This window comes from Schistocerca gregaria, chromosome 7 (assembly GCF_023897955.1).
Source record: "Schistocerca gregaria isolate iqSchGreg1 chromosome 7, iqSchGreg1.2, whole genome shotgun sequence".
In the NCBI taxonomy this organism is placed as follows: Eukaryota; Metazoa; Arthropoda; class Insecta; order Orthoptera; family Acrididae; genus Schistocerca; species Schistocerca gregaria.
In genome coordinates this window covers 203,218,571-203,246,476 of record NC_064926.1, presented here as the reverse complement: position 1 = coordinate 203,246,476, position 27,906 = coordinate 203,218,571, and positions in this window count along the sequence as shown.

Here is a 27,906-nt window from a genome sequence, read left to right as displayed (position 1 = left end):
CACAGGAGAGAGGTACGGCATGGAAGGTTATTAGTGGAGGTACATTTGGTACTGGTACCACAGGTACATGATTCTCGGGTGCTCTTCCAATACACAAATTCGCAACAGCTGCCAGTCGTTTGAAGGCTAGTCAGGGCGATTTCCAGATGCTTACAAACCTCAACCAAATCACCCCGTGTTCGAGAACAGTATTCACGGAGGAGTTCCATTTTGGCTGGTGCGACGTATTACAGGACAGTAAACAAATAACTTTAAATTAAACCGGCTGATTATCTTTTGTATCTGTTGAGCTAAGAAGTTACTAATTCCCTAAAAGAACTGCAGAAAACACACAACACGATAATTTTATCAAGGCAAAAAAAAAAAAAACTATTCGTAAAAATTTCTAATTTCCTAAAACTATTTGAGGTTAATTATAGTTTTTAACAAACTCGAAAGTAAAGGTAATTTGGGAAAAATGTAGGCAATATATTTTTCTCTTTAAGAGCAAACTAAGTCCGAATATTTGCTACAGTAACCAATCCACAAATGCCGATGTACTACAAATTAGATTGTGTCCAGGACAATGGTAACTTCCGAATATTTTTGAAAATGCACGTCAATTTGCGTTCAAGTACAAAGAAATTCGGGGTTATCTATTCTTTGGCAGTTAATTGTGAATCACAAATACTGATTTTCTATGTAGCGAGTTATCCGAGAATGCTCGTAGAGGTAACACACGAAAATACACCTTTGTAAGCGTCCGAAAATTCTCTTAAATAACTTATTTCTCACGTATTTTTACAGTTAAATTAGAGAACGATCTTTCTGAATGATGATAGGCCTACTGTTCTCAAAATTTTTAAAAGAACACAAGTAAGTTCAAGCCTACAACTGACGGCAAAAGGAGGGGTTTATCGCGGCATTCGCGAATGTTCGAAATTTCACAATGTATCACAATACGAACAGGTATTAATATAATCAGTTAAAGATTTTGCAGCAGCGACGCAAACAGTAATATATGCGAATCCAGATTTCAAGTCGGCACACGAACCTTCCACAAGTGGTCTCGCACAAAGAAAAACTCTGAAGTCGGCTTTTATATATAAATAAAGATGCGAATTGCACCGAATTTTTACTTACCTGTTTCTGTACCAACGTATACACTAGTGTGCCGAAGAAGAACACTTCAGCATGAGCTATCTCCGTCAAAATCTACGAAAATGCGCAGCACCAACAAAACACGTCCTCTACCTGTTACAGTTAGCAACGCAGTAGCAAATTAGGGCGGCCATTAGGCCATTAGGTAAAAAGCTGAGTTAAGGGTAAAAAGAGCAGTGAAAAGATATTTTATGGTCGATATCACCAATAGGTTATTTTCCTACGTTAAAAATGTGGTTCGGAATGCTGTTATTCGGAGTGATTATAACAGTGAAATCGATTTATGGTCAATATTCTCACAAAATTTATCTTTTTTATGTAATTAAAGCTTAAAAACAAATAAATATCAAGATTTGGTCATGTGATCGAAAACGCTCTGTTATTAGCTGAAGTTGTGGTGACGTCACAAACTAGGAGTAAGACGAAGATATACGTGTGTTCCAGGAGTGATAGCCGAAGTTACTAGGTTCTTCCCTACTTTTTTTCTGCAAATAGTATAGCTATTTAGTGATGGGAAACACATTTACAACTTTTAAGTAAAAATGGAAAGGAATTTATGAACGCTGATAGTCGAAACCTTACAAAAATTGATACGTTTATGCTCCTCTCATTTATAGCGGCGGTGTGTGCAAGGACGGACACACTTTTGTCTGCTCCCTGCAACATCATTAAACCAGCTCAAAACTAAGAAATTGTGGAACTTTAGCAAATGGGTCCGTATCTTATGTCCACATAGTCGACTACCAGCCATGAAATACGACACAAGACACAATAAAATTATTCTTGGCAAATCCTAATGCTAGTCCCCGGTATACAAGGTACTCAGCAGAGAAGGGCAAGGTTCGAGTCCTGGAAGAGTCATAAATTTTCAGAAATTTTGAAACCTTCCCGTCTAATATTGGATGAACGTTTTCTTGCTGACTGAACGCTGCGTCTCTTAAAATCTTTTAACTGCTGCTCTGTCAAGACTACCTGCTGATTATTACGACGAAACATAAAATGTGTTGTCGCCGTGGCCCTCAGTCGTTACCTGAAATTATTAAGACTGATTCTTACCTTTAATTATTTATACTGGATCGCCATCTGACTGCTACAGCAAACTGTGGAATGAATATACTTACTTCTCTTTAACATAATTATAAGCTGCTGGTGGAGTTTCATAATACTTTGTGACTGGAATTCTTTAAGTTGAAGTTAATTTAGATTTGATAAAAGCTGAAGCTCAGTTTAGACTTTTCTTTTAAGATAACAATAAATTCCGTAAAGCATTTACGTGAATGATTTTGGGATAGAAAATTCTTAATGCATTTAATCTGGTAGAAGTTAACTATATTCTGAGAACGATCTTGACAAACAATTACAAGGGGTATAGTTCTTTACAAAAATTCTTAAAAAGTAGCGTTGCGCTACATACCTAATTTTCCATCAAAATTACATAACTATATTCTGAGAACGATCTTGACAAACAATTACAAGGGGCATAGTTCTTTACAAAAATTCTTAAAAACTAGCATTGCGCTATATATAGCGAGTGGCTGGCGACCACACCGCTTCTTTCAAAGTGTTAATTCATACCTCGCTTACAGCGACCTCCTCTCATGTCTCGCTAGCTACGACTGCCTCGTCTCACATCTTACTCGCAACTGCTCGCTTCCAACGCTCAATGCTACAAAAGTGCGGTCTCGCCGCCAACAATGGTTTTTGGTGCAGACAATCCCTGCTACCATTACAGATGTATTACTGCGCGCTGTTTCCCGCTCTTTCTCAAAATGTATCTATGCGCGGTTTCCCGCTCTTTCTCAATAATACACAATGCAATTTAATTAACAAAACAATTTAAATAAGAAACAGTTCAGATAATTACATGCTAAAACAGTTTAAATACGCCTATTACATAATTACATATGCCGCTACTCGGCTTTCTTAAAATTTTACTACGTTGTTGAGTCATATGGACTCAACATAAGTATAAAATTTGATTATAGAAAATAGTTTGAACAAAGTGTATACACAAATGCTGTCATACGAAATGATTTGTCTATCTCTAATAAAGAGAATATGTAAATAGAAAGGGTTTTAGTAGGAATTGTACATCAAGTAAAATTTGGTTCCCTTAAATTTAACAACAAGAATAAGAGTAAATGTGAAAATCAATATACAGATCATATGAAGCAATTGAAAGTTTACATTATGAAACATTTAATTCAAATTGGCATCTCTTAGTACCACAATTAAGGAAGGTACAAAAGGAATTGGATAGCATGGTCAAAGCACTGGCAACTGTCTGTGAATGCACTCAAAAGTCTGTTCCTTTCCCTCACATAGCACAACACCAGGTTTCGCCATGTGGTTCCATCATCGCCTTGCTCCATAGTTTTAGTGTACCCAAACACTAAGTACGTCGTCGAATAGCCTGAGTTGCCGCAGCCACATCAGGATTAAGTTCCATCTCCAATGGTCCATTAAGGTTGGTGGTGTGCATCTTGGTATGCAAACACCTATTGTCGTACATCATACTGTGGTGTGTATCTAGGTATGCAGGCACCAATTGACATACATCGGGCTGTGGTGTGCATCTAGGTATGCAAACACCTCGTCGAGAACATCATTGGTTGAAGTCACGTGTTTCACAATTCACTGATTCTGTGCTCAATAACCATGGGGATGCACAGGAATTAAGGTACGGGTAAAATTGTTTTGGCAATGGGTTCACGGACATTGTTGGTACCATAATTTGACTACCAAATAATTTTCCCTATGACAAAATATGTTGTGTCGTAATTTGTAACAATATGTAGTTTTAATTTAAGAATTCTTCCAGGAACTTATTCCCATATATAAAAGACATAAAAGTTCCTACTTATTCAGTTTGTAATAGGCGTATTTAAACTGTTTTAGCATGTAATTATCTGAACTGTTTCTTATTTAAATTGTTTTGTTAATTAAATTGCATTGTGTATTATTGAGAAAGAGCGGGAAACCGCGCATAGATACATTTTGAGAAAGAGCGGGAAACAGCGCGCAGTAATACATCTGTAATGGTAGCAGGGATTGTCTGCACCAAAAACCATTGTTGGCGGCGAGACCGCACTTTTGTAGCATTGAGCGTTGGAAGCGAGCAGTTGCGAGTAAGATGTGAGACGAGGCAGTCGTAGCTAGCGAGACATGAGAGGAGGTCGCTGTAAGCGAGGTATGAATTAACACTTTGAAAGAAGCGGTGTGCTCGCCAGCCACTCGCTATATGTAGCGCAATGCTAGTTTATAAGAATTTTTGTAAAGAACTATGCCCCTTGTAATTGTTTGTCAAGATCGTTCTCAGAATATAGTTATGTAATTTTGATGGAAAATTAGGTATGTAGCGCAACGCTACCGCAACGCTACTTTTTAAGAATTTTTGTAAAGAACTATACCCCTTGTAATTGTTTGTCAAGATCGTTCTCAGAATATAGTTAACTTCTACCAGATTAAATGCATTAAGAATTTTCTATCCCAAAATCATTCACGTAAATGCTTTACGGAATTTATTGTTATCTTAAAAGAAAAGTCTAAACTGAGCTTCAGCTTTTATCAAATCTAAATTAACTTCAACTTAAAGAATTCCAGTCACAAAGTATTATGAAACTCCACCAGCAGCTTATAATTATGTTAAAGAGAAATAAGTATATTCATTCCACAGTTTGCTGTAGCAGTCAGATGGCGATCCAGTATAAATAATTAAAGGTAAGAATCAGTCTTAATAATTTCAGGTAACGACTGAGGGCCACGGCGACAACACATTTTATGTTTCGTCGTAATAATCAGCAGGTAGTCTTGACAGAGCAGCAGTTAAAAGATTTTAAGAGACGCAGCGTTCAGTCAGCAAGCAAACGTTCATCCAATATTAGACGGGAAGGTTTCACTTGGCGATATCCATTCAGTACGACATTTTAGTGAATCTACTGTGGATATGAATATACTGACTTTGATAATAGTGTGAATAAGTTACTGTTAAGTGGCGCAACGCATATACTAAAGTGTATAACTTTTATTCACAGGTCATCGGCAATTCTGTTTGCTTTATTGATTCGGCGTTGAAAAGTGTTTGTTCAGTGTTGAATACGCTTTGAACAGTGATATATTTTGTTGCGTGTGATGATTATAGACAATGTCCCGCAGAATAATTACTCGTTCTCAAACTGATAAAACTTTTTGTTGCGTGTGATGATTATAGACAATGTCCCGCAGAATAATTACTCGTTCTCAAACTGATAAAACTGTACAAAATACTGACGAGAGATTCTTTTCTGGAATAGGCAGTAATAATACGTGTGAAAACCCTGATTCTGAAACGTTAGGTGAACAGACATTTAATAACTGTAACAATATGGAAGCGTTTAACGAACAAGTAACTTCAGAAATGCCCACAGACAATGAAACGGTAGTGCAAAATAATTTGGCATTAAATGCAACAGACGGTACACAGTCACAAATTCCGCATAGTAGACATAACAGTTTCAATAACGAAACCACTACAATGCAGTCAGACAGAGAGACTCCATTAAGCACTGATTTAGATTCAAACGGTACACAGCTACACAACCTGCGTAGCAGATCCAACAGTTCTCATGACCAAAATTCCGAAATTACGGAAAACGTGACGCAGTCACAATCATCTGAGGATGTTCAAACGAACACAGATCTACAGCCTTTAACAACGAATACAAATACACACAGAAGTCAATCCGAAACGGATCCAATAATGGCATTTTTGCTACAAATGAGACAAGACATGAATCAAAACTTTAACAGAGGGTCACAAGAATTAGAAGAAAGGTCACAAGATCTAAAAAACGAAATTAAGGCAGAACACGCACACACAGATCAGAAATTAGACAACATGTATCAAAATCTAAAACACGAAATCAAAGTAGAAATTCAAACAGTCGCTGAAAAATGTTCACAATCAACACAAGAATTACGCGACAAAATTCAAGAAATATCCGATAACCAAGCAACATTTGCAGTTAGTATACGGGAAACAATGACAGAAAACTTTGCTAAACAAAACGCTCAGATTGATGAACGTTTTAACAATCACACAGAAAACTGTTTGATACGTCACCGTAAACTGGTGCGATCGCAGGATAAAGAACGAAAAGAATTACTACAAACAATCACTAAACAGCGTCAGGACGACAAAAAGAAAGTGTTTGCCCAGGGCAAAACATATGTAGACAATCACATACAGTCGATCTCGGAAGAAATCGAAACGGTCAAAGAAACAAATAATCAAATACAAGACAGGCTTACAGAAATCCAAACACAGACAATCGATGTGAAAACTTCTACAGACACTGAAATCCAGAATGTTAAAGATAAATTAACAGAGGACGTTCAGACACTAACTGACAAAATAGAACACATAGAAATTAACCATGACACAGAAAATTTAAAGGCAGATTTTAAGAAAGTCACCAAAAGCAAACCGTAAATTACGAAACGAACTGACAGAAAAGATCAATGAACTCACTACAAGAATAGATCTTTTAGATACTAACAATGACGAGAGATCAGACGACACTGCACCAGTCCCAGTGCAACAGAACTCTAATAGTAATAACACGCCATTGACAAATATACAACAAACTATCACAGATCTAAAATCGCGTAATGATTCATTGCATCAGCAAATAAATTCTCTACAGCAAGAGATAGCAGACGCACAAGAAACCGCCGCACATAATCATTTTCAACAGAACACACACCGTTACGAAATGCCTCAGATCCATAATACATATAATGTTGGTAGACTTCAGAGAGTAAGAGATTTTACCCAGGAAGAAAGACACCCGAATCCATATTCAAGACAATACGACAACACTTACACACACAGACATGACAGTTTTGATCACAAACATTTTCTTTCAGTTAGAAAGTTTAAAACATTTAAAAACGACAAGGCGCAAATACATCCGTTGGATTTTATCCAACAGTTCAGGGGAGCACTTCCACCATCATGGCCAGTACAACATAAGTTAGAATTTATTGTCAGTTTTCTTGAAGGAGAACCAGCACGACGAATGCGACCAGTTGCTAGACAATGTTTTTCCGTAGATGCATTTGAGGAAGCATTTTTATCAGCATATTGGTCTGACACTACACAAAACAGCATCAAAGATCGGCTACTTAGTTTGCCAAACTTTGAAAATTCTACCTTTCCAACAATCACACAATTTTTCGAGTACATGGTGGAACAGAACCAGTACCTCAACGAGCCATACAGTCAATCGGCATTAATACAGCTTTGCATTTCAAAACTTCCCAGAGCTTTGAAAGTGTCATTACTGACAGGGCAACAAAAGGACAATGTATCCGCTTTTAGAGACATCTTACAACTATTAGAAGCACACCAGGCAGACTACGCATTTGTTAACAAAAATTTTTCACGACAGAACGGAAAACAAACAAACTCAGCTACTTTTGAACAAACACGATTTGGTAATAACAATCCGAGTAAACGCTTTCGCAGCGAAAATGACAACGAAAACAGGAGTAATGAAAAACATTATACTGACACGGTAAATTTATATTCAGGACAGCAACAGATCCGAGACTTAACACGCAACCGAATAGGTCAAATTTCCATATGAATCATCGCTCAGATAATGCGACCGGGGAAGGCCATTACGCGGGTCGACCGCAAAATGAACAAAAACAAACGTTTCTACGGGGTGCAGGTGGGCTGCCGTACAGTCACAGTTATAACGACAGGAGAAAAGAAAACGAACACAGACCGCCGAGGACGTTCCACAATGACAATTTTAACGGACACTACAACAGGGCCCAACAGCTGCGTTACCGTATGAATGTACCAGACACCAGATTTCATCCACCAGACACTGCTAATAATCAAAACGGCAGAACTGTACAGTTGATAGAACACATACCAAACTCCCAAGCTGAAAATCACATATCGGAAGAATTATGACTAGAGAAAACCTGCAATGAATCTCTTAATGTCGATACTATGAAATCACACAGAGAAAACATAACGACCGAAAATGCCATTACATTTGACGACGTGAGAGACACATTGTTACAGGAAAAACCAATCCTACAGAAAACAATATATCACCCAATAATAGAGATAAATTTACAGTCGCACAATATTTTAGCGATAATTGATTCAGGTTCACCTATGTGCGTAATTAACGAAGACACATTTAACAGATGCAATAGCAATAATGATTACCCAGTATTTCCTTTAAACAGAACGAAGGTCAAGGGAGCTTTTGCAGGAAAAGGCATTGAAGTTAAAAGACAGACACAATTAACATTTGTTTTTGCAGGGGAAACGTTCCACAGTGATTGTTGGATAGTTCCGAATTTAACAACAGACATGATATTAGGAATAAATTTTCTTGTTCAGTACGATGCGAAGATTGACTTCAAATCGTCATACCTCACACTACAAAAGGAAAACAGGGAAGTGATCGTAAGATTTCAAAACACAGTATCCTCCGAAGAACAAAATATGCACAGGATCGAGATTATTACTGATTCTCAAGATAACGATTGTTATATCGCACTATACACGAACACACTTAATAATGACTTGGTAGAGGAACAGGAGTACAATATGTTCGAGACAATTACACGCAAGGTAGACAATAGTGTAGCAAAATGCGACGCAGAACGCACAGAACTTGAAAATATTCTGGTACAACACAAAGCAGTTTTTGCCAATGTTCCAGGAACAATGACAGGATTTATGTACGAATTTCAGGTGAAACCACACGAAACTTTCAAAGCAAAGCATTATCCAATCCCACACATACACACAGAAGCAGTTAAGAAAGAATTACGAGCAATGATCGATCAAGGAATAATAGAACCAGCAGCCAGCCAATATATAAATCCACTACACATTGTTGAAAAGAAGGATGGATCACTACGTTTAGTTTTAGATTCACGTCAAGTTAATAAAATAATCATTACAGAAACCGACCGACCACAGACGTTAGAAGAGTTACTGCAAAAATTTCATGGCACCTCCATTTATACTACACTCGACCTCAAATCAGAGTTTTGGCAAATCCAACTACACCCAAATTGCCGAAAATATACGGCATTCCTTTGCTTTGGGGAATGCTATCAATTTTGTAAACTTCCGTTTGGACTAACGATTTCGTCTGCCGCCTTTATACGAGGCATGAATACTATTCTACCACAAGATCTGAAAAACAAAATTACTACATATGTCGATGACATTTTAATTGCAGCAGAAAACTGGGAACAACACAATCATACTCTTCAACAATTACTGAATACATTCGAGCAGAATGGTATAACTATAAACTTGCGTAAATCTGAATTTGGTAAAGCGTCAATAAAATTTCTAGGGCACATTATCTCACAAACAGGTATCGCACCAGACCCTGACAAATTGCAAGCACTGAAAGACATCGACGTGCCAACAAACAAAAAGGAACTTCGGAGCTTTTTAGGTCTTATCAATTATTTTAGAAAATTTATCCACTACAAAGCATTAGACACGCCCTTGCTATACCAGCTTACAAGTAAAAACACACTTTGGTCATGGAATGAAGACGTTGAAGCTGAATTCGAGAACTTGAAAGAAGCATTATTAAAAGCACCTTTGTTATCACACCCTGACCCAACACAAAACTTTTCCGTTGCAACAGATAGTTCAACCACAGCACTAGGAGTACATATTTTCCAAGAAATAAAGGAAGAAGATAAGACAGTCGTGAAACACATTGCTTTTGCAAGCAGGATACTTTCTCCAGCAGAGCGCAATTATTCTGTAACAGAATTAGAGACACTATGTGTAATTTACGCTTTTAAGCGATTCCGTCATTTTCTATATGGCCGACATACAACAATATATACCGATCACCGAGCAATCCAGTTTTTATTGTCAGCAAAACTTACGCACGATAGATTAAGCCGCTAGAAATTATACTTACAAGAGTTTGATTTTACCATTATACACATTCCAGGCACGCAGAATACTGTTGCCGACGCATTGTCGAGGTCCATTCACAATAAACGCATGGAGAAAGAAAATACCTTTTGCTACAACAACCATAGTATTATGTATATTAAACAAGTAGCTTTCGAAAACTTTATATCAGCAGCATTACAGGATATAGAGAGAGAACAGCAGAAAGATGAAACACTGAAAGAGATTGTAACGCTTTGGAAAAACAGAAGTAACGCTAAAGTCAGACTTCATTACACTGTACATCAAAATATACTCTTTATTCGATCATACCGAGACGGTAATAATTGGCTTTTATGCATTCCGGAAGGGATCGTAAATAAACTGATATGGTATACACATCTAAGTTATGGACACTACGGAGCGAGGAAATGCTTTCTGATTCTGCGACAAAATTGCCACTTTAATAACATGGAAAAACACATAAGAAAAGTAATAGCATCATGCAAGATATGTCAAAAAGCTAAATCATCAACAGTGTCACACATTCCACCATTGTATCCCATCATACCGGTTAAGTTAAGACACATGGCAGCAGTGGATCTTTTCGGTCCAATCCCCAGAACAAATAATGGTTATAGTTATATTTTTGTAGCTGTAGAACTAACATCCAAATTTGTAACATTTTCTCCACTAAGGAAAGCAACAGCAAGAACAGTATCAAGAGCGTTTGTAAGAGATTTTCTATCAGTAGTAGGACGTGTACAGAAGGTTATTTCGGATAACGGTCCGCAGTTTAGGTCAGACGTATGGAAGAAAATGTTAGAAAGTAAGAACATAACACCTATTTACATATCAAGATATCACAGTTCTTCCAACCCATCAGAAAGAATAATGAAAGAGATCGGGAAGTTATGCAGAATTTATTGTCATAAAAGACATACAACATGGGATAAATATATTTTACAGTTCCAAGAAGTGATAAATGCAATACCCAATGAATCTACGATGCTTTCACCAACCGTAATACTGACAAATAAAGACCCACCGAACAAAATTACCGAACTAATTACTTTTCCTAAGACGCGTAGGCTTCGACATTGTGAAATAATAGACACAGCATTAGCAAACACTAAAAGAGCTGCAGATCGGCGGAAGAAACAACAGAAGCAGGTAAGTCGACTACAGAAGTACGAGATTGGCGACAAAGTACTGATTCGCACTCATTTTCTTTCCAACAAAGGTAAGCACAGATGCCGTAAATTCGAACTTCTGTATGCAGGCCCTTACAGAGTTCGTAATATTCCACACGCTAATGTAGTGCATGTGGAAACGCTACGTAAGAAGAAATCATTAGGGAATCATCATGTATCCAACGTGAAACATTTCTTGACTTAAATTTTTGCATTTCAGCTGACGAAAGGACGGCGTGACACGTAAGTATGCAACAATGGTAGTTTCAGCGCGCTTCAGTAACAAACAAAGCCGCGACACGCAGCGGGCCGCTAATATTTCACCGTACCTTAAAGAACACAGCAGTACTTAATGATGCTACGCCAGCCAAGACAAATAAAAACACGAGAAACATTTCCTAACTTAAAGAGAACATGCAGACAACGACACGACGTATGAATTTGTGCACTGAGAGCTCATAAATGAAAGAAATTTTTTTATAACGTGACATAATTACTTAAGAAAATGTCGATTTTTGCAATAGCTAAACTGATAATATAGATCGTTCATTAATCAATTATTTTAGTGGTAACATTAACATGTACTCTTTATTCCAGAATGCAGCATTGTTGTCACACGTCATCAAAATGAAACGTAGTTTTAGTTAGAATAAGGATGTGAATCTTTAGGTCACGCAGATAGCTGACGCTAATTGTCATTACAGAAATTTTATAGGTCATGCCGGGAGCTGACGTGATTTTGCAGCAGTTAATATTATGATAAAGTGTTTTATAGGTCATGCCAGGAGCGGACGAGAAGTACCAGAAGATGTTTATTGAAGTCATGCCGTGCACTGACGGTAATTAATACTGAATGTTTTATAATAAGTCATGCCGTGCGCTGACGTTAATTAATGCTGAATGTTTATAACAGGTTATGCAGAGAGTTGACACAGATGCAGAAGAAGAATGTGTATGTTATGTTAGTATATAAGAAATGTATAATGTTAAGAAATAATTTTGCTAGCATGTGACACATTGCAACACTATGGATGGGGACCACACATTACAATGTCTAACCAGAATAATGTTTACCTTAATTTTCAGCTGCAAAAGAATACTTTAAATAATTTTATGACAGTAATTTTATTGTATATTATGACCTGACATTTGACGACTCATAACTGACGACTACACCCCTGAATGGAAGATAAAATTTTAGGACAATAAGTCAAGAAATGCATTGTCAACAAAAATTTATAATTAATGATGTAAGAAACTAAGATATGTAAATACAGAATAAGTAATAATGTACTTGTCTATAACAAATCTGTATACTATCAAATACTGAATAAGTAGGAACTTTTATGTCTTTTATATATGGGAATAAGTTTCTGGAAGAATTCTTAAATTAAAACTACATATTGTTACAAATTACGACACAACATATTTTGTCATAGGGAAAATTATTTGGTAGTCAAATTATGGTACCAACAATGTCCGTGAACCCATTGCCAAAACAATTTTACCCGTACCTTAATTCCTGTGCATCCCCATGGTTATTGAGCACAGAATCAGTGAATTGTGAAACACGTGACTTCAACCAATGATGTTCTCGACGAGGTGTTTGCATACCTAGATGCACACCACAGCCCGATGTATGTCAATTGGTGCCTGCATACCTAGATACACACCACAGTATGATGTACGACAATAGGTGTTTGCATACCAAGATGCACACCACCAACCTTAATGGACCATTGGAGATGGAACTTAATCCTGATGTGGCTGCGGCAACTCAGGCTATTCGACGACGTACTTAGTGTTTGGGTACACTAAAACTATGGAGCAAGGCGATGATGGAACCACATGGCGAAACCTGGTGTTGTGCTATGTGAGGGAAAGGAACAGACTTTTGAGTGCATTCACAGACAGTTGCCAGTGCTTTGACCATGCTATCCAATTCCTTTTGTACCTTCCTTAATTGTGGTACTAAGAGATGCCAATTTGAATTAAATGTTTCATAATGTAAACTTTCAATTGCTTCATATGATCTGTATATTGATTTTCACATTTACTCTTATTCTTGTTGTTAAATTTAAGGGAACCAAATTTTACTTGATGTACAATTCCTACTAAAACCCTTTCTATTTACATATTCTCTTTATTAGAGATAGACAAATCATTTCGTATGACAGCATTTGTGTATACACTTTGTTCAAACTATTTTCTATAATCAAATTTTATACTTATGTTGAGTCCATATGACTCAACAACGTAGTAAAATTTTAAGAAAGCCGAGTAGCGGCATATGTAATTATGTAATAGGCGTATTTAAACTGTTTTAGCATGTAATTATCTGAACTGTTTCTTATTTAAATTGTTTTGTTAATTAAATTGCATTGTGTATTATTGAGAAAGAGCGGGAAACCGCGCATAGATACATTTTGAGAAAGAGCGGGAAACAGCGCGCAGTAATACATCTGTAATGGTAGCAGGGATTGTCTGCACCAAAAACCATTGTTGGCGGCGAGACCGCACTTTTGTAGCATTGAGCGTTGGAAGCGAGCAGTTGCGAGTAAGATGCGAGACGAGGCAGTCATAGCTAGCGAGACATGAGAGGAGGTCGCTGTAAGCGAGGTATGAATTAACACTTTGAAAGAAGCGGTGTGCTCGCCAGCCACTCGCTATATGTAGCGCAATGCTAGTTTTTAAGAATTTTTGTAAAGAACTATGCCCCTTGTAATTGTTTGTCAAGATCGTTCTCAGAATATAGTTATGTAATTTTGATGGAAAATTAGGTATGTAGCGCAACGCTACTTTTTAAGAATTTTTGTAAAGAACTATGCCCCTTGTAATTGTTTGTCAAGATCGTTCTCAGAATATAGTTATGTAATTTTGATGGAAAATTAGGTATGTAGCGCAACGCTACTGTTTAAGAATTTTTGTAAAGAACTATACCCCTTGTAATTGTTTGTCAAGATCGTTCTCAGAATATAGTTATGTAATTTTGATGGAAAATTAGGTATGTAGCGCAACGCTACTTTTTAAGAATTTTTGTAAAGAACTATACCCCTTGTAATTGTTTGTCAAGATCGTTCTCAGAATATAGTTAACTTCTACCAGATTAAATGCATTAAGAATTTTCTATCCCAAAATCATTCACGTAAATGCTTTACGGAATTTATTGTTATCTTAAAAGAAAAGTCTAAACTGAGCTTCAGCTTTTATCAAATCTAAATTAACTTCAACTTAAAGAATTCCAGTCACAAAGTATTATGAAACTCCACCAGCAGCTTATAATTATGTTAAAGAGAAATAAGTATATTCATTCCACAGTTTGCTGTAGCAGTCAGATGGCGATCCAGTATAAATAATTAAAGGTAAGAATCAGTCTTAATAATTTCAGGTAACGACTGAGGGCCACGGCGACAACACATTTTATGTTTCGTCGTAATAATCAGCAGGTAGTCTTGACAGAGCAGCAGTTAAAAGATTTTAAGAGACGCAGCGTTCAGTCAGCAAGCAAACGTTCATCCAATATTAGACGGGAAGGTTTCAATTTTACACGAGATATGAAAATAGCATTAACAAGAACTCATTGTAGCACTTGTTTCGATGGTGGGATGTACTGTATATAGTTTCACATTAATCTTAGTCTGAGAAATGGACAACTGAGGATAAATACATCTACTTTGCTTACAAAGAATTGCCTTTTTTTGGAAAGTATTAACAGTAGTCAAGATATCACCATATTCAAACAGTACAACGAGGTGTAGGACGAGGAATTATTGTTTGCGGAGAGATGTAAAGCGTGCGCAGCACACAGGTGACACCAACGTAAGGGCTGTGCTGTTTTTGAGTGTAAGCTAACGTCAATGTCTGAAGCAGACTTAACTTGATCTTATGTAAGTTGACGAAACATCAAAAGCTTAAACTGTAAGGATCCTAGCTGGACAGTACGAAGATAAAAAAAATGTTTCTAATAAAGTAAAAAGTGTGTGGTCACATTAAATAGAAAATATCTTTTTGAATGTGACGTGTGTGAATAGCTACTGCAAATGTAAAAGGATGTAAACGCCAAGGAACACACATCTGTTTCTAATCGGTGCAGTCAAGTTTTGAAATTGTGGTTTTAGAAGTAAGTTGCAGGCTAGATTCGAACCAGTGACGTAGGCTTTTCATCTTTTAATATTCGACAGTGGGAAAGCGTATCTTGGAGGAAAATTAATGTTAACTTCACAATGCAACACATTTCTAATTAAGTAAGCGAACTTGGGCATCGTCGTGGTGTCATTTTGCCGGTACAGTGAAACCAATTTTTACATGCCTTCTCACTCTCTGAAATATTCGAAAACAATTTTTCAAGAGTTTTTATGGATATATTTGTACAGTATGGTGCTACACACCATTTGAATCCATTTTCCGAAACGTAAATTACAAAACAAGACATCACTGTGAATTAGCTTTATGACAAAAGGAGCTGCAAGCTAGCCCTTGACGTCACAGGCATCACATGACTGGAACGGAGCGTTTAACAGGCTTTCAAATTATTTGGATTGCATTTCTGTTTTCGAAGAAGAATACTGAAATTCGAGAAGGAAAAAAAAGCCTGTTATGAGCATAAAATGGCATAATCAACCGTTTAAAACGATTTCCAGAAAGCAGTCAAATACGCTATTATTTGATTTTCATGAAGTCTTCTAATGCAAAGGCAGAATAATTTGCTAAGGGACATGGCTGACAAGACTGATGCTATCAAATTAATCTTTGAGAAAGATCAGCTTCAAGTTAATGGACTGGGACATTTATTGGAAATCAAGCCAGTCATTTGCCGGCCAGAAATGACTGACTACGTTTCAGTAACTGAAATATTTCATCATGAGTTCTGGAAAGAGATTCGATGACTTTGAACGCTGAAGACTGATTTTGATTTATTTATCAGAACACGATGTATATATGAATCGCGAATTTCCAAAACGACGTAAGTCCACGTTTCCATGGTTATGAGTTATGGGCACAGCAATATTCCAATACCCAACACGCATCGCTTAAGACCACAGAGACTTTAGTTCCTAACTTCTGTACATTATTTCCAGTAACAGGACTTTCGTGTTTACCGCCAAAACAGCCTTAGTCCAGGACTTACGTTGTTTTGCTTGTCAGGTAATGGTAGTTGTTCATAGATTCATGTATAGCTTTAAGTTGGTAAAACGTCTATATTACTTTTGTTTGTCTGGTAGACCTGCAATACATTAGCTGTAAACGAAAATGGCTGTTAGCAGCAGTTCTTTATGTATTGGTGTTGTTGAAAATGAAGAAAATTATGACCAAAAAAGAAGAAAGGAATGAAAAGGGCTGCAGAATACAAGAGAGCTAGAATAAAGCGTGCTAAGGTTAGAGGTTTGGAGCACGTAAATCAAATAGGGAAGTTAGTTTCAGCTAGGCAAACAGGACCTGCTTGCGGGTAAGCAATTTGGATTTAATTTTGTTTCACAATATTGTTGTACACAATATTCTTGTACACATCATTGTAGCTTAATGTGGCTGGTAATTACTAGCAATGCAGACTCTTGTTTATAAAAAATTGGCATATATTTCAGATGCAGGAAACAATGTCCAATTTGATTTCGGAAAGTGCATTGTTAGAAGCTATTAATTACATGAAAGATTTTAACACTAAGAACGAACAAGATGTGTTTTTGCAGGGACAAACTGAAAGTATTTCCACAAAGAGACGAAGTGGAAGGAAAGACGAGCCTGGTACTAGGGCAGCTATATTCAAATATTATGTTAAAGATTCAGACAAGCAGATAGAGGTGTGTAAGAAAGACTTCCTCACTGTTTATTGTGTTACCGTATCCAGGATGAAGAGATTGTGTGTAAGCCACTGCTTCGAGGCACGTTTCCTAAACACCACGCAAACCAGGGAACGCAAAAGAGGCTGATATACTTGCTTCTAATCATTCCAATTTTGCGTCATTTCCTACTAAACAAATCCACTATGGAAACACAGATATTTTCTACTTAAACAGTGAACTAACAGTGAAAACTATGCGTGAAATGTTTCTAGTCAAATATCCTGATAGTAATGTGTCTTACCACTATTGTCAAAGATATTTCAATAACCATTTCCGTTTGAGATTCGGTAGACCTAGTATAGACACATGCATTACGTGTGAAGAACTGAATGCTAAAGTGAAAAGCGGTGCGGTTAATGATTGTGCTAAACCTGCAACTGCAGCAGAACTCTTGGTTCACAAACGTCGCAGCAAAAAGTTCTACAAAACACTAGAAGATACAACCGAGCTATGCACTGAGACGGAATTTTCTTGCTTTAACAGTTGACTACATGCAAAACATATGCTTGCCTAAGACATCAGTTCAGGACATGTATTATTATCACCAACTGACAATTCCAGTTTTCTCTGTGCATGACATGAAAACTAATTCAGTATCCCTCTACACCTACCATGAGGGGCAAGATAAGGAATGTCAAAATGAGGAATGCAGTTTTAGCTAAAAAAAATTTAAAAAAAGGTTGGTTCAAAATGGCTCTGAGCACTATGGTACTTAACTTCTGAGGTGATCAGTTCCCTAGAACTTAGAATTACTTAAACCTAACTAACCTAAGGACATCACACACATCCATGCCCAAGGTAGGATTCGAACCTGCGATCGTAGCGGTCGCGCGGTCCCAGACTGAAGCGCCTAGAACCGCTTGGCCACACCGGCCGGCGGTATGCAGTTTTCTCCTCCATTATTTCAATACCGTTGTCTCATCTAGTGTTAAAGAACTCTGGTTGTTTTGTGACGGCTGTGCAGGCCAGAATAAGAAGAACACTCTCATCAGGTTTTTAATGGCTCTCATCAGGTTTTTAACGGCTAAAAGTGCTCAGAGGCGTTTTGTGAACATCAGACTTCTTTTCCCAATCAGAGGACACACCTCTCTGCCAAATGATGGGGACTTCGCAGTAGTGAAAAGACAACTGTGGCGTGTGGACACACTGTACACAATGAAGGACGTGTATGAATACATAGTCAGCTCTAGCGCTAAAGGAAATTTTACATTTAAAGTCGTTGAAAGTGAGGATGTGTATGACTACAACAACAGGTGGCCGCATTATTACAAAAGAAATGCCAATTCAACGGAGATGTCTGGTAAGGACGTTCCTAGAGATCAAAAGGTATCTGTCACGGTTTCAACTTTTATGGAATTCTGCTTTTCTGCAGAACAGACCGGAATAGTTATGGCAAAACCATTCGTGCCCCAGAACTACCACATAGTCATGCTTATCCAAAGGGTGTGTGTCCAATCAATGAAAATAAAATTAAAGATATACGCAAAATATTCAAGTCTGTAATGAATCCAAACCATTTTATGAGAAAATTGCAGCTTGGGAAACAAAGACAAATGAGTAAAATTGCAATTTCGTTTTGGAAATGTTGTCCTATATGTTTATTTTCCTGGATGGTTTACTGTTCTATGTATTCTGAACGTGATATCAATAAAGAAAATACATAATTATGTGTTTACATGCCAGAATTTTATTACTTAAAAAGCAAAACTGAAGTTAATTTGAAAAACGACTGAAGTCCTTCTTTTTTAAACCAAAGAAGATAATCGAAGAGAAGGTTCCCTTGAGAGATATTTTTAGGTCAGTCTCCCTCCCCCCCCCCCCCTTCCTCAGCCTTGAAAGGAAACAGAGAATACATTTTGTATTTTATTTTTTATTTACACGTCAAGTTCCGTAGGACCAAATTGAGGAGCAAATCTCCAAGGTCATGGAACGTTTCAGCACATGAAATTACAGCATAAAAGTAATAACAGATAAAAATAAATGTTCATGAACCTGAAAAAAGTCTGTCCATAAGTTTAAGTTCAAATGGCTCTGAGCACTATGCGACTAAACATCTGTGGTCATCAGTCGCCTAGAACTTAGAACTAATTAAACCTAACTAACCTAAGGACATCACACACATCCATGCCCGAGGCAGGATTCGAACCTGCCACCGTAGCAGTCGCGCGGTTCCGGACTGAGCGCCTAGAACCGCGAGACCACCGCGGCCGGCTAAGTTTAAGTAAACGCTATCAGCAATACAATAAGAATCAGCTTAATTTTTCAAGGAACTCCTCGACAGAATAGAAGCTTGTGACCCATGAGGAAACTCTTCAGTTTCGATATGAAAGCGCGTGGATTACTGATAAGATTTTTAATTCGAATGGCAGCTTATTGAAAATGGATGCAGCAGTATACTGCACACCTTTTTGCACTAGAGTTAAGAAAGTCCGATCCAAACGCAGGTTTGATTTCTGCCGAGTATTAACCGAGTGAAAGCTGCTTATTCTTGGGAATAAACTAACATTGGTAACGAGATACGACTATAAGAAAATACGTATTGAGAGCCCAATGTCAAAATACCCAGACTCGTTAACAGTGGTCGACAAGAGGTTCGTGAACTCACACCACTTATTGCCCGAACCGCCCGTTTCTGAGCCAAAAATATCATTTTAGAATGGGAAGAGTTACCCCAAAATACAATACCATACGACATAAGCGAATGAAAATAAGCAAAGTAGACTAATTTTTGTGTCGAACAATCACTCACTTCTGATACCGTTCGAATAGTGAAAATGGCACTATTAAGTCTTTGAACAAGATCCTGAACGTGGGCTTTGCACGACAGCTTAATATCTATCTGAACACCTAGAAATTTGAACTGTTCAGTTTCACTAATCATATGCCCGTCCTGTGAAATTAAAACGTCAGGTTTTGTCGAATTGTGTGTGTAGACTAACACGATAGTCGGATAACGAAACCTGTGGCACAAGACTGCAGACGTTGTCGGAATACAAAGTGCCCGACTGCAATCATTCCGCCTTTCCTGTCTTGAACGCCACACGTAAGCTCGAGAAGGAGTGCCCGTCGCCAGAGCTGACTGATTATCAGCAACCGGGCGCTTATCTCAAGGGCACCCGTGAGGCGCACGCAGCATTCCTCTGCTTTTCCTTTTGTGTTTACCGTGAATGCACAGTTCGCTCTTGTTCCCGAGTGAAATAAACGCACAGTGGACCGCTTCTGAGAAACTAACTTCCGGGCTGAGGCTGTACTGGAGGACAAAAAGTATTTCAAAACGCCTTTTTATTAACATCAACGAGTGAAAGAAGCTCGCATCAACAAATACACCTATTTCACCGTGTAAGCTTCCTATAAAAATTCATCTATAAACGAAAATACTGAATATCCTTTTTTTTCAAAAATATTCTCTACGTGTAACGTGTGCTTTAGATATCGTATTCAATTGCTGATCAATACTGGCTGTTAGTCAGCTGTGTGTTGAGCGTGTGAACAGTGTCGTGAAACAAAGCTCAATTTGAGATAATGAAAACTAACCTAATGAAATGCCAAAAACAGCTAACAGTGAAAACTGTTTAGCTGTAACTCAGTACTGAAAAGCGCAATGAAACCGAGGGTGATAGCGCTGTGGTTTGCATATTGGACTCGCATTCGTGAGGACGACAGGTCAGTCCCGCGTCCAGCCATGCTGATTAAGGTTTTCCGTGATGTCCCTAAATCAGTTAAGGCAAATACCGGAATAGTTCTTTAAAAGGGCACGGCCGGTTTACTTCCCTTTTCTTCCTTAAACCCAGCTTGTGCTCCATCGCTAATGACCTCGTTGTCGATGGAACGTTAAACACTAATGTCCTCCTCCATGCTATGGAAGGTGCGTAACGGGAAGCGGAAAGTTTGACTTGAAATATCCAGGAAGTAAAATAGTCCTCATTTCGGTTGAAAATAACTGTTTAATATTACCTGCACTGTTCACTGTAAATCAGTCTGCTTAACAGGCGCAACACCTGAAAAATCTGACTGTGTACTGTTTGCTTACAGGAATGCAAAGTGAGATTTGCCCTGCGATAAAAGTAACTTACCTCATGATCATCATGTTGTTTTGGTGTCTGGTGTAATGATGTTCTCGAAAGTAAATTGAAATCCACAAATAGGGCAGGTAAAGGAAAACAATCTACTCAATACAAAAATTCTTTATGCTTGTCAGGGACAATCTGTGGCTGCGTGTGACTTAAGGTGCAATGCACACATAACAAAATATTCAAATCTTTATTAAGACTGATGGAGGAGGGTTTTACTTACAACTGTTCTTGCAAAATAAAATTCTATTGCCAAAAAGACTGTGCAACATAACACGACTCTAACAATTACAAAATTCTCTCTTTACTAAAAACATTACAAACATTACAGACATTTAAAGTAATTGCGTTACTTGTGACATAACGGAAACAGAGATCAAATTAAAACTAATCATAAATACACTACTGGCCATTAAAATTGCTACACCACGAAGATGACGTGCCACAACCGCGAAATATAACCGACAGGAAGACGATGCTGTGATATGCAAATGATAAGCTTTTCAGATCATTCACACACGGTTAACGCCGGTGGCGACGACTACAAAGCGCTGACATGACGAACGTTTCCAACCGATTTCACATACACAAACAGCAATTGACAGGCGTTGCCTGGTAAAACGTTATTGTGATGCCTCGTGTAAGGAGGAGAAATGCGTACTATCACGTTTCCGACTTTGATAATGGTCGGATTGCAACCTATCGCGAATGCGGTTTATCGTATTGCGACATTGCTGTTCGCGTTGGTCTAGATCGAATGACTGTTAGCAGAATATGGAATCGGTGGGTTCAGGAGGGGAATGCGGAACGCCGAGCTGGATCCCAATGGCTTCGTATCATTAGCAGTCGAGATGACAGGCATCTTATCCCCATGGCTGTAACGGATCGTGCAGCCACGTCTCGATCCCTGAGTCAACAGATCGGGACGCTTGAAAGACAACAACCATCTGTACGAACAGTTCGACAACGCTTGCAGCAGCGTGGACTATCAGGTCGGAGACCATGGCTGCGGTTACCCTTGACTCTACATCACAGACATGAGCACGTGCGATGGTGTACTCAACGACGAACCTGGGTGCAAGAATGGCAAAACGTCATTTTTTCAGATGAATCAAGGTTCTGTTTACAGCATCATGATGGTGGCATCCGTGTTTGGCGACATCGTGGTGAACGCACATTGGAAGCGTGTATTTGTCATCGCCATACTGGCGTATCACCCGGCGTGAATGTATGGGGTGCCAAGGGTTACACGTCTCGGTCACTTCTTGTTCGCATTGACGGCACGTTGAACAGTGGACCTTACATTTCAGATGTGTTACGACCCGTGGCTCTACCCTTCATTCGATCCCTGGAAAACCCCTACATTTCGGCAGGATAATGCACGACCGCGTGCTGCATGTCCTGTACGGGCCTTTCTGGATACAGATAATGTGCGAGTGCTTCCCTGGCTGTCACATTCTCCATATCTCTCACCAATTGAAAACCTCTGGTCAATAGTGGCCAAGCAACTGGTTTGTCACAATACACCAGTCACTACTCTCGATGAACTGTGGTATCGTGTTGAAGCTGCATGGGCAGCTGTACCTGTACACGCCATCCGAGCTCTGTTTGACTCAATGCCCAGGCGTATCAAGTCCGTTATTATGGCCAGAGATGGTTGTTCTGGGTACTGATTTCTCTGGATCTATGCACCCAAATTGCGTGAAAATGTAATCACTTCTCAGTTCTAGTATAATATATTTGTCCAATGAATACTCGTTTGTCATCTGCATTTCTTGTTGGTGTAGCAATTTTAATGGGCAGTAGTGTATTATTAGTTTTCTAAGGGACAAAGATTTCTTTCAACTGATGGTACTTACAAACAAAATTCATTTCTCGTGCTTGCATTTGTTACCTTGAAATATTCCTCCAATAATCTTCTCCATCCATAGAATAAACAACGTTCTTTTACAAACAAGTTTTCATTTCTGTAATAAAGTATTTCAGATCATTTCTTACAATTTGTCAAATATCAAATATCTTTCTCTGAAAACTCAGCTGCTCGCTATTGTGTTTCAAATATGAATGAATCAGCGCTGAACAAAAGCCTGGCGACCAAGCGCACCACAGATAAACTTAAACACAGTCAAGGATCTTATTCATTGCTCGTATAGCGCGCTCATTCATCTTTGTCCCAGAACAGTAAAGGAGAATTATTTACAGTGGCGAACGAGATATGGAAATCTTACAACTGTTATTTAATAATATTTCCATGTTCTAATGGAGGTCCCAAAATAACGTATACATTCGTTGAAACTTGGTCTCTCTTTAATTAAAGCATATAGAAGTAATTTTTTTTTTAAGTTAATAATTCAAAAGAAGGAAGACCAGTTTGGATTCCGGAGAAATGCAGGAACACACTAGGCCAAACTGACCTTATGACTTCTCATAGAATATAGCTTAAGGAAAGGAAAACCTATGTTTATAGCATATGTGGACTTAGAGAAAGCTTTTGACAATGTTGACTGGAATACTCTCTTTCAAATTCTAAAGATGGCAGGGGGTAAAATACAGAGAGCGAAAGGCTATTTACAATTTGTACAGAAACGAGGTGGCAGTTGTTAGAGTCAAGGGGCATGAAGGGGAAGCAATGGTTGAGAAGGGAGTGAGACAGGAATGTAGCCTATCCCAGATGTTATTCAATCTATATATTGAGCAAGCAGTAAAGAAAACAAAAGAAAAATTTGGAGTAGGAATTAAAGTCCAGGGAGAAAAAAAACCTTGAGATTTGCCGATGACATTGTAATTCTATCAGAGACAGCAAGTGACTTGGAAGAGCAGTTGAACCGAATTCACAGTATCTTGAAAGGAGGATGTAAAATGGACATCAACAAAAGCAAAACGAGGATAATGGAATGTAGTGGAATTAAATCGGGTGATGCTGAGGGAATTAGATTAGGAAATGAGACACTCAAAGTAGTAAATGAGTTTTGCCACTTGGGAAGCAAAATGACTGAAGATGGTCGAAATAGTGAGAATATAGAGTGTAGACTGGTAATTTCAAGAAAAGAGTATCTGAAGATGAGAAATTTGTTAACATCGAGTACGGATTTAAGAGTCAGGACGTCGTTTCTGAAAGATTTGTATGGAGCGTGGCCATGTATGGAAGTGAAACATGGAGTATAAACAGCTTAGACAAGACGAGAATAGAAGCTTTTGAAATGTGACGCTACAGAAGAATGCTGAAGAAAGAAACGTTCAACAGACAACTAAAATGTAGATGCAGTGATGCAAGCGTACACTAAATGCTCGAAAAAGAAGAAAAAATGTTCAAATTTGTGTAAAATCTTATAGGACTTAACTGCTAAGGTCATCTGTCCCTACGTTTACACGCTACTTAGCCTAAATTATCCTAAAGACAAACACACCCACCCATGTACGAGGGAGGACTCGAACCTCCGCCGGGACCAACCGCACAGTCAATGACTGCAGCGCCTTTGGCCGCTCGGCTGATTCCGCGCGGCGCTCGAAAAAGAGCGTGAGGCAATGCTCTCGTGGAACCAGTGCTCACAGAATTTTGCAGACTCAGAGATGAAAGCCTTACACTCCAGCACCTCTCCATGCTCTGAGGTATGATTATATGGGTAACCGAATTGGATTTTTCAGTGGTTAATCATCATTTAGCGGTATGCTTTTGCTATTTGCCACAACGTCACTCTACTGCACAACCTGGCAGAAAACCCAAAGAGATTCCGATGGTATATAACGTACAGCAGCGGCAAGGCGCAATCAGTACTTTCAATGCGTGAGAACAATGGTAGTATTACTGACGACAGTGCCACTAAAGCAGAGTTGCTGAACACAGTTTTCCGAAATTCTTTCACCAAAATAGACGAAATATGTGTTCCACATTTCGAATCAAGAACAACTGCCAAATTGAGAACTCCTCAGTGTAGCGAAGCAGCTTAAATCACTTAATAAAGGCAAGGCCTCCGATCCATATCGCATACCAGTTAGGTTCTTTACACAGTATGCTGATACAATGGCTCCATTCTTAGCAACCGTATACAACTCCTCGCTCGTCGAAAGATGCGTACCTAAAGACTGGATAGTTGCTCAAGTCACACCAATACCCAAGAAAGAAAACAAAATTCATTCGCTGAATTATCGATCTATATCGCTAACTGCGATATGCAGTAGGTTTTTGGAACATATACTGTGTTCAAACATTATGAGCTATCTCAAAGAAAGCTGACAAGCAGCCAACACGGATTCAGAAAATATCAGTTTTGTGAAACACAACTAGCTCTTCATTCTCACAAAGTAACCAGTGCTATCAACAAGAGACATCAAACTGATTCCATATTTTTAGATCTCTAGAATGCTTTCGACAGAGTTTCTCACAATTGACTCCTACCCAAATTGCGTCGTACGGAGTATCAAATCAGTTGTGCGTCTGGATTCATGATTTGCTATCAGATAGGTCACAGTTCGCAGTAAATGATGGGAAGTCATACAGTAAAACGTAAGAAATATCTGACGTTCCACAAAGAAGTGTTACAGGCCCTCTGCTGATGCTGACCAACATAATAGATTTAGGAGAAAATCTAAGCAGCCCTCTTAGATTGTTTGAAGATGATGCTGTCATTTACCAAAAATGGCTCAAATGGCCGTAAGCACATCAGCGGTCATCAGTCCCCTAGACTCAGCGCTACTTAAACTTAACTAACCTAAGGACATCACACACATCCAGGCAGGATTCGAACCTGCGACCGTAGCAGCAGCGCGGTTCCGAACTGAAGCGCCTATAACCGCTCGGTCACAGCGGCCGGCTGTCATTTACCGTCTCGTAACATCATCAGAGGATCAAAACAGATAGAAAAATGAAAAAATGATGTAGGCAAGATATCTGTATAGTGCTAAAAAGTAACAATGGCCACTAAATAGTGAAAAGTGTGAAGTCATCCACATGAGTCCTAAAAGAAATCCGCTAAATTTCGGTTACGCTATAATCTAAACGCTGCCGATTCAACTAAATTCTCCGAATAATGTAAATTGGAACGATCACATATATAATGATGTGAGGAAAGCGAATCAAAGACTCTTTTATTGGCAGACCACTTAGGAATAAAACAGATATACTGAACAGACTGCCTACACTACGCTTGTCCGTCCTCTTCTCGAGAGCTGCTGCTTGGTGTGCAATACGTGACGGAAGCCACCGAGAAAATTAAAAGAAATGCAACTCGTTTTGTATTATCACGAAATAGGGAGAGAATGCCACGGATACGATAAGCGAACTGCGGTGGCAGTAATGAAAACAGCGGTGTTTTTCGTTGCGGCAGGACCTTCTCATGAAATTTTGATCTCCAACTTTCTCCTCCGAATGCGAAAATGCTTTGTTGGCTCCCATCTAGATAGCGAGAAATGATCATCATAATAAAACAAGAGAACTCAGAGCTCTCACGGGAACATTTAAGTGTATTTCCTGCGCGATATTCGAGAGTGGAACTATAGAGAAATAGCTTGAAAGTGGTTCGATGAACCCTCTGACAGGTACTTAATTGTTGAATAGTAATCATGCATCTGTAGATGAAGATGCACGAAGAAGATGAACGTTTCCAAGATCTAAACCTCTGGTCGGAGGAAGTCACCTTTAAACTTAACGCAAGAATTAAGAACCATAACTGCATGTACTGGTCTAGCGAAAACACAAACGTAACTTTATTAGAAGACTTCTTCTCTATACCATGAGGTGCACTCAAAATGTTTTATTTGCCAAAACTTACTTTTGGGTTTATAACCCAACATCAGTGGCATCTGATACAGAGGAACTGTATGTGCATCGATTTCTACAAAATGTTAACTGTACATATATAGCAGTAACGAAAATCTACTTGCATTATGCACTTCTATAGCAATGACCTGTTTGTCACTCATTGTGATAGGATCTGAAAAAGTCCAGTAACATAGTACACAATTGGTCACAGATGTTACCGCTGTCAAATTTTAGGCAGTGATAGAACTTGATAATGTTTGATATTTGACAGAAGGTGTCTTTTATTAAATATCTGAAAGGGAACAATTGACAGGAAAGGGTGAAAGAAATACAGTAGAAGAAGACTGGGTAGCTTTGATGGCTGAAATAGTGAAGGCAGCAGAGGGTCAAGTAGATAAAAAGACGAGGGCTAGTAGAAATCCTTGGGTAACAGAAGAGATACTGAATTTAATTGATAAAAGGAGAAAACACAAAAATGCAGTAAGTGAAGCAGACAAAAAGGAATACAAACGTCTCAAAAATGAGATCGACAGGAAGTGCACAATGGCTAAGCAGGGATGGCTAGAGGACAAATGTAAGGATGTAGAGGCTTATCTCACGAGGGGTAAGATAGATACTGCCTACACGAAGGTTAAAGAGACCTTTGGAGAGAAGAGAACCACTTGCATGACTATCAAGAGCTCAGATGGAAACCCAGTTCAAAGCAAAGAAGGGAAAGCAGAAAGGTGGAAGGAGTATATGGAGGGTCTATAAAGGGGCAATGTTCTTGAGGAAAATATTATGGAAATGGAAGAGGATGTAGATGAAGATGGAATGGGAGATATGATACTGCATGAAGAGTTTGACAGAGCACTGAAAGACCTAAGTCGAAACAAGGCCCCGGAAGTAGACAACATTCCATTAGAACTACTGGCAGCCTTGGGAGAGTCAGTCCTGACAAAGCTCTACCATCTGGTGAGCA